This window comes from Myxine glutinosa, chromosome 7 (assembly GCF_964187855.1).
Source record: "Myxine glutinosa chromosome 7, kmMyxGlut1.1, whole genome shotgun sequence".
NCBI lineage: Eukaryota > Metazoa > Chordata > Myxini > Myxiniformes > Myxinidae > Myxine > Myxine glutinosa.
The window spans coordinates 116,852,894-116,860,955 of NC_136267.1; the positions used below are offsets into that span (position 1 = coordinate 116,852,894).

The 8,062-nt window shown below is 43.9% G+C and overlaps 3 non-coding genes across 3 annotated transcripts; all 3 read right to left on the reverse strand.

Annotated features, from left to right (window-relative positions):
* Positions 1 to 340: 340 nt before the first annotated feature.
* TRNAQ-CUG (transfer RNA glutamine (anticodon CUG)) lies at positions 341 to 412 on the reverse strand. Its single transcript has one exon. It is a non-coding gene; the product is annotated as a tRNA-Gln (tRNA).
* Positions 413 to 1,994: 1,582 nt separating this feature from the next.
* On the reverse strand, positions 1,995 to 2,066 carry TRNAQ-CUG (transfer RNA glutamine (anticodon CUG)). The gene has a single exon. It is a non-coding gene; the product is annotated as a tRNA-Gln (tRNA).
* Positions 2,067 to 6,946: 4,880 nt separating this feature from the next.
* On the reverse strand, positions 6,947 to 7,018 carry TRNAQ-CUG (transfer RNA glutamine (anticodon CUG)). The gene has a single exon. It is a non-coding gene; the product is annotated as a tRNA-Gln (tRNA).
* Positions 7,019 to 8,062: the final 1,044 nt, after the last annotated feature.

Below are 8,062 nucleotides of genomic sequence, written 5' to 3' on the forward strand. Positions count from 1 at the left end.
AATCATGTCGGGGTTTCCAATTTGGTGTGGAAGAAAAGATATCTGAGCCTTTCAGATTCCGAATCCATTCTTTATTAAACCTCAATGTTAAAAACTCTCAAAACCCCTGCCAGGAAGCCATGCCAAAGCAAGACTGAAGAGGCTTCACATGTTAAGAAACCAAAGGTAAAATGATACCGTGACAGCGCGTCATCAAATGCGTTCTGAAAATCGACAAAAACGACATCCACCACAGACTACACTCATCCACCAAATTAGAATCTGCTGCAACAAATGTATTGAAGTTCTTTCTGCTTTCGAGCGCTTCCATAAATTTGTTAAAGATGACAAAAGAGTAACAAGGTCCCACCGAGAATTGAACTCGGATCACTGGATTCAGAGTCCAGAGTGCTAACCATTACACCATGGAACCACTGATGTTGTTGTTTTCCTCATGCACATTCATCCTTCAAAGATTCCGATCTTCAGCCCCCATGATTTGTGTTGTCGCTCTTGCCGAGACTCGACTTGATGGTGTGAAAAAAGAAGTAATTTCTTTAAAGTTTAAATGATGTGATTGGAATGATATGACTGTATGAATCCGGAAGCAACTGTGTCACCAGTGGCACTGTAAGAGATAACGACAGAACGTCACCAGTTCCAAAGTGAATTCCCGATTGAGAATGAAACATGTTTGAAAAAGAATACATGTATACACATGTGCTGTATGTATTGCTACATCAGAGGGGGATGGTAGAAATTGCCTTTTTAATTGATGGACAGTTTAGCATAGCGTGGAATGTGTTCTGATTGAGACAAGGATTTTGTGCATCAAGTACCGTTACGGGGGGTTAAGAATTGTCTCATTTGATGTGCATTGTATGAAGGGTGATGCTTCATACAATAGTTAGACAGGGGCTAAGGTGAACGATTTCATGAGAATGGCTTGACCGTTCATTGAGACAAACGGTTGCAGAGCAACAGGTAGCCAATCACGTCTGCGAGCTTGCTGTTGCCATGCAAGGGCAACCAATGGGAGTGCTCCAATATGTTTGGTTTGGGGTGAGACAAGACACACTCGAGAGGGAGAAAGTGAAAGAACAGACAGAGTGGGATTTTCGTGAAGGAAAGATGAAAACTCTCTCACTCTGGTGACAGCTTTGTGTTGGCTGCAAGTATTATGCAAACGTGTCTTGGTAAAAGGATGCAAGAATAACTCATGATCGAGTGACTGGATGATGGTGGCTTGGCGCTGAGAGAGACGCTGCTGCATATGACACAGTGGTTGTGTGGGTCTGCGATCTCTGAAATTCTCGGCTTTGAGGAGTTGTTGAAAGCAGCTGTGCTCAGAGGGAGTTGTACGCTTTATGAGCGCGGCCTTCAAAGTCGGTTACAGAGCATTGCTTGGAGGTTGGAGTAAAATATCTCACATCCATCGCATACTCTGGTGACAGGGAGCCAACAATGAATGCTTCAAACTTGGGAGTTCTGTTGGGTGTCAAAATGTGAATTGACTTGTTCAAATCACAGCTGCGGGACATTCGGCCAGAAAGGCAACAGCTTGATCAAAACTGTTGCCACCGATGAAATTGGCTGAGCATCTGAAAAGAGAATGTCTGGTTGGTATTTCCGGATGACTGGTTGAGTGCTTGCAGCGCCTTGTCCGTGCATTTGAAACACGTCGGGGTTTCCAATTTGGCGTGGAAGAAAAGCCATCTGAGCCTTTCGGATTCCGATTCCATTCTTGATTAAACCATCAATGGTAAAAACTCTCAAAACTCCTGCCGGAAAACCATGCCAAAGCAAGACTAAAGAGGCTCCACATGTTAAGAAACCAAAGGTAAAATGAAACCGCGACAGCGCATCATCAAATGCGTTCTGAAAATCGACACAAACGACATCCACCATCGAGTTCCCTCCTCCACCAAATTACAATCTGCTGCAACAAATGCATTGAAGTTCTTTCTGCATCAGAGCGCTTCCACAAATTTGTTAAAGATGACAAAAGATTAACAAGGTCCCACCGAGATTTGAACTCGGATCACTGGAATCAAAGTCCAGAGTGCTAACCATTACACCATGGAACCACTGATGTTGCTGTTTTTCTCATTCACATTCATCCTTCAAATATTCCGATCTTCAGTCTCCATGATATGTGTTGTCGCTCTTGCTGACACTCGACTTTATTGTGTGAAAAAAAGAAGTAATTTCTTTAAATAATGTGATTGGAATGATAGGACTGCATGAATCTGGAAACAACTGTGTCACCAGTGGCACTGTAAGAGATAACGACGGAACGTCACCAGTTCCAAAGTGAATTCCCGATTGAGAATGAAATATGTTTGAAAAAGAATATATGTATATACGTGTGCTGTATGTATTGTTATGTCAGAGGGGGATGGTAGAAATTGCCTTTTTTATGGATGGACAGTTTAGCATAGCGTGGAATGTGTTCTGATTTAGACAAGGATGTTGTGCATCAAGTAGCGTTACGTGGGGTTAAGAATTGTCTCATTTGATGTGCATTGTAGGGAGGGAGATGCTTCATACAATAGTTAGACAGGGGCTAAGGTGAAAGATTTCATGAGAATGGCTTGAATATATCAGACCGTTCATTGAGACAAACGGTTGCAGAGCAACAGGTAGCCAATCACGTCTGCGAGCTTGCTGTTGCCATGCAAGGGCAACCAATGGGAGTGCTCCACTATATTTGGTATGGGGTGAGACAAGACACACTCGAGAGGGAGAAAGTGAAAGAACAGACAGAGTGGGATTTTCGTGAAGGAAAGATGAAAACTCTCTCACTCTGGTGACAGCTGTGTGTTCGCTGCAAGTATTATGCAAACGTGTCTTGGTAAAGGGATGCAAGAGCAACTCATGATCTAGCGACTGGACGATGGTGGCTTGGAGCTGAGAGAGACGCTGCTGCATATGACACAGTGGCTGTGTGGGTCTTCCATCTCTGAAATGCTCGGCTTTGAGTAGTTGTTGAAAGCAGCAGTGCTCAGCGGGAGTTGTGCGCTTTATGAGCGCGGCCTTCAAAGTCGTTTACAGAGCATTGGTTGGAGGTAGGAGTAAAATATCTCACATCCATTGCATACTCTGGTGACAAGGAGCCAACAATGAATGCTTTAAACTTGGGAGTTCTGTTGGGTGTCAAATTGGGATTTGACTTGTTCAAATCACAGCTGCGGGACATTCGCCCAGAAAGGCAACAGCTTGATCAAAACCGTTGCCACCGATGAAATTGGCTGAGCATCTGAAAAGAGAATGTCTGGTTGGTATTTCCCGGTGACTGGTTGCGTGCTTGCAGGGCCTTGTCCGTGCATTTGAATCACGTCGGGGTTTCCAATTTGGCGTGGAAGAAAAGACATCTGAGCCTTTCAGATTCCGAAATCCATTCTTTATTAAACTTCAATGGTAAAAACTCTCAAAACCCCTGCCAGGAAACAATGCCAAAGCAAGACTGAAGAGGCTTCACATGTTAAGAAACCAAAGGTAAAATGATACTGTGACAGTGCGTCATCAAATGCGTTCTGAAAATCGACAAAAACGACATCCACCAAATTAGAAACTGCTGCAATAAATGTATTGAAGTTCTTTCTGCTCCAGGGCGCTTCCATAAATTTGTTGAAGACGACAAAGGAGTAGCAAGGTCCCACTGAAAACTTGAGCTCGGATCACTGGATTCAGAATCCAGAGTGCTAACCATTACACCATGGAACCACTGATGTTATTGTTTTCCTCATGCACATTCATCCTTCAAAGATTCCGTTCTTCGGTCCCCATGTTTTGTGTTGTCGCTCTTGCCGAGACTCGACTTCATTGTGTGAAAAAAGAAGTCATTTCTTTAAATGATGTGATTGGAATGATATGACTGTTTGAATCCGGAAGCAACTGTGACACCAGTGGCACTGTAAGACATGATGACAGAACGTCACCAGTTCCAAAGTGAAATTCCTGATTAAGAATGAAACATGTTTGAAAAAATATATATGGAAACACGTGTGCTGGATGTGTTGTTACGTCAGATGGGGGTGGTAGAAATTGCCTTTTTAATGGATAGACAGTTTAGCAGGGCGTGGAACGTGTTCTGATTTCGACAAGGATTATGTGCATCAAGTAGCATGACGTGGGGTTCAGAATTGTCTCATTTGATGTGCATTGTAGGAAGGGAGATGCTTCATACAATAGTTAGACAGGGGCTAAGGTGAACGATTTCATGAGAATGGCTTGAATATATCAGACAGTTCATTGAGACAAACGGTTGCAGAGCAACAGGTAGCCAATCACGTCTGCGAGCTTGCTGTTGCCATGCAAGAGCAACCAATGGGAGTGCTCCAATATGTTTGGTTTGGGGTGAGACAAGACACACTCGAGAGGGAGAAAGTGAAAGAACAGACAGAGTGGGATTTTCGTGAAGGAAAGATGAAAATTCTCTCACTCTGGTGACAGCTCTGTGTTGGCTGCAAGTATTATGCAAACGTGTCTTGGTAAAAGGATGCAAGAACAACTCATGATTGAGTGACTGGACGATGGTGGCTTCGCGCTGAGAGAGACGCTGCTGCATATGACACAGTGGTTGTGTGGGTCTTCGATCTCTGAAATGCTCGGCTTTGAGGAGTTGTTGAAAGCAGCAGTGCTCAGATGGAGTTGCACGCTTTATGAGCGCGGCCTTCAAAGTCGTTTGCAGAGCATTGGTTGGAGGTTGGAGTAAAATATCTCACATCCATCGCATGCTCTCGTGACAAGGAGCCAACAATGAATGCTTTGAACTTGGGAGTTCTGTTGGGTGTCGAATTGGGATTTGACTTGTTCAAATCACAGCTGCGGGCCATTCGGCCAGAATGGCAACAGCTTGATCAAAACCGTTGCCACCGATGAAATTGGCTGAGCATCTGAAAAGAGAATGTCTGGTTGGTATTTCCCAGTGACTGGTTGCGTGCTTGCAGGGCCTTGTCCGTGCATTTGAATCACGTCGCGGTTTCCAATTTGGCGTGGAAGTAAAGACATCTGAGCCTTTCAGAATTCCGATTCCATTCTTTATTAAACCTCAATGGTAAAAACTCTCAAATCACCTGCCAGGAAACAATGCCAAAGCAAGACTGAAGAGGCTTCACTTGTTAAGAAACCAAAGGTAAAATTATACTGTGACAGCGCGTCATCAAATGCGTTCTGAAAATTGACAAAAACGACATCCACCACAGAGTTCCCTCATCCACCAAATTAGAATCTGCTGCAACAAATGTATTGAAGTTCTTTCTGCTTCAGGGCGCTTCCATAAATTTGTTGAAGATGACAAAAGAGTAACAAGGTTCCACTGAGACTTGAACACAGATTAACTGCATTCAGAGTCCAGAGTGCTAACCATTACACCATGGAACCACTGATGTTATCATTCTCCTCATGCACATTCATCCTTCAAAGATTCCGTTCTTCGGTCCCCATGTTTTGTGTTGTCGCTGTTGCCGAGACTCGACTTCATTGTGTGAAAAAAGAAGTAATTTCTTTAAATGATGTGATTGGAATGATATGACTGTATGAATCCAGAAGCAACTGTGACACCAGTGGCACTGTAAGAGATGATGACAGAACGTCACCAGTTCCAAAGTGAATTCCTGATTAAGAATGAAACATGTTTGAAAAAAAAAATATGGAAACACGTGTGCTGCATGTGTTGTTACGTCAGAGGGGGGTGGTAGAAATTGCCTTTTTAATGGATAGACAGTTTAGCATAGCGTGGAACGTGTTCTGATTTAGACAAGGATTATGTGCATCAAGTCGCGTGACGTGGGGTTAAGAATCGACTCATTGATGTGCAATGTCGGAAGGGTGATGCTTCATACAATAGTTAGACAGGGGTGAAGATGAACGATTTCATAAGAATGGCTTGAATATGTCAGATCGTTCATTGAGACAAACGGTTGGGGAGCAACAGGCAGCAAATCACGTCCGCTAGCTTGCTGTTGCCATGCAAGGGCAAACAATGGGAGTGCTCCAATATGTTTGGTTTGGGGTGAGACAAGACACACTCGAGAGGGAGAAAGTGAAAGAACAGACAGAGTGGGATTTTCGTGAAGGAAAGATGAAAACACTCACTCTGGTGACAGCTCTGTGTTGGCTGCAAGTATTATGCACACGTGTCTTGGTAAAAGGATGCAAGAACAACTCATGATCGAGCGAATGGACGATGGTGGATTGGCGCTGAGAGAGACGCTGTTGCATTTGACACGGTGGTTGTGTGGGTCTTCGATCTCTGAAATACTCGGCTTTGAGGAGTTGTTGAAAGCAGCAGTGCTCAGAGGGTGTTGTACGCTTTATGAGCGCGGCCTTCAAAGTCGTTGACAGAGCATTGGTTGGAGGGAGGACTAAAATATCTCACATCCATTGCATACTCTGGTGACAAGAAGCCAACAATGAATGCTTTGAACTTGGGAGTTCTGTTGGGTGTCGAATTGGGATTTGACTTGTTCAAATCACAGCTGCGGGACATTCGGCCAGAAAGGCAACAGCTTGATCAAAACTGTTGCCACCGATTAAATTGGCTGAGCATCTGAAAAGAGAATGTCTGGTTGGTATTTCCCGGTGACTGGTTGCGTGCTTGCAGCGCCTTGTCCGTGCATTTGAATCACGTCGGGGTTTCCAATTTGGCATGGAAGAAAAGACATCTGAGCCTTTCGGATTCCGATTCCATTCTTTATTAAACCATCAATGGTAAAAACTCTCAAAACTCCTGCCGGGAAGCCATGCCAAAGCAAGACTAAAGAGGCTTCACATGTTAAGAAACCAAAGGTAAAATGATAACGTGACAGCGCGTCAACAAATGCGTTCTGAAAATCAACAAAAACGACATCCACCAAAGAGTTCCCTCCTCGACCAAATTATAATCTGCTGCAACAAATGTATTGAAGTTCTTTCTGCTTCAGAGCGCTTCCATAAATTTGTTAAAGATGACAAAAGATTAACAAAATCCCACTGAGACTTGAACTCAGATCACTGGATTCAGAGTCCAGAGTGCTGACCATTACACCATGGAACCACTAATGCTGTCGTTTTCCTCATGCACATTCATCCTTCAAGAATTCCGAACTTCAGTCCCCATGATGTATGTTGTCGCTCTTGACGAGACTCGACTTTACTGTGTGAAAAAAGAGGTAAATTCTTTAAATGATGTGATTGGAATGATATGACCATGAATCCGGAAGCAACTGTGTCACCAGTGGCACTGTAAGAGATAACGACGGAACATCACCAGTTCCAAAGTGAATTCCCGATTGAGAATGAAACATGTTTGAAAAAATATATATGTATATACATGTGCTGTACGTATTGTAACGTCAGAGGGGGATGGTAGAAATTGCCTTTTTAATGGATAGACAGTTTATCATAGCATGGAACGTGTTCTGATTTAGACAAGGATTTTATGCATCAAGTACCGTTACGGGGGGTTAAGAATTGTCTCAGTTGATGTGCATTGTACGAAGGGTGATGCTTCATACAATAGTCAGACAGGGGTTAAGGTGAACGATTTCATGAGAATGGCTTGAATATATCAGTCCGTTCATTGAGACAAACGGTTGGGGAGAAACAGGTAGCCAATCACGTCCGCTAGCTTGCTTTGACCATGCAAGGGCAACCAATGGGAGTGCTCCAATATGTTTGGGTTGGGGTGAGACAAGACACACTCGAGAGGGAGAAAGTGAAAGAACAGACAGAGTGGGCTTTTCGTGAAGGAAAGATGAAAACTCTCTCACTCTGGTGACAGCTCTGTGTTAGCTGCAAGTATTATGCAAACGTGTCTTGGTAAAAGGATGCAAGAACCACTCATGATCGAGCGACTGGACGATGGTGGCTTGGCGCTGAGAGAGACGCTGCTGCATATGACACAGTGGTTGTGTGGGTCTTCGATCTCTGAAATGCTCGGCTTTGAGCAGTTGTGAAAGCAGCAGTGCTCAGAGGGAGTTGCACGCTTTATGAGAGTGGCCTTCAAAGTCGTTTACGGAGCATTGGTTGGAGGTAGGAGTAAAATATCTCACATCCATCGCAAACTCTGGTGACAATGAGCCAACAATGAATGCTTTGA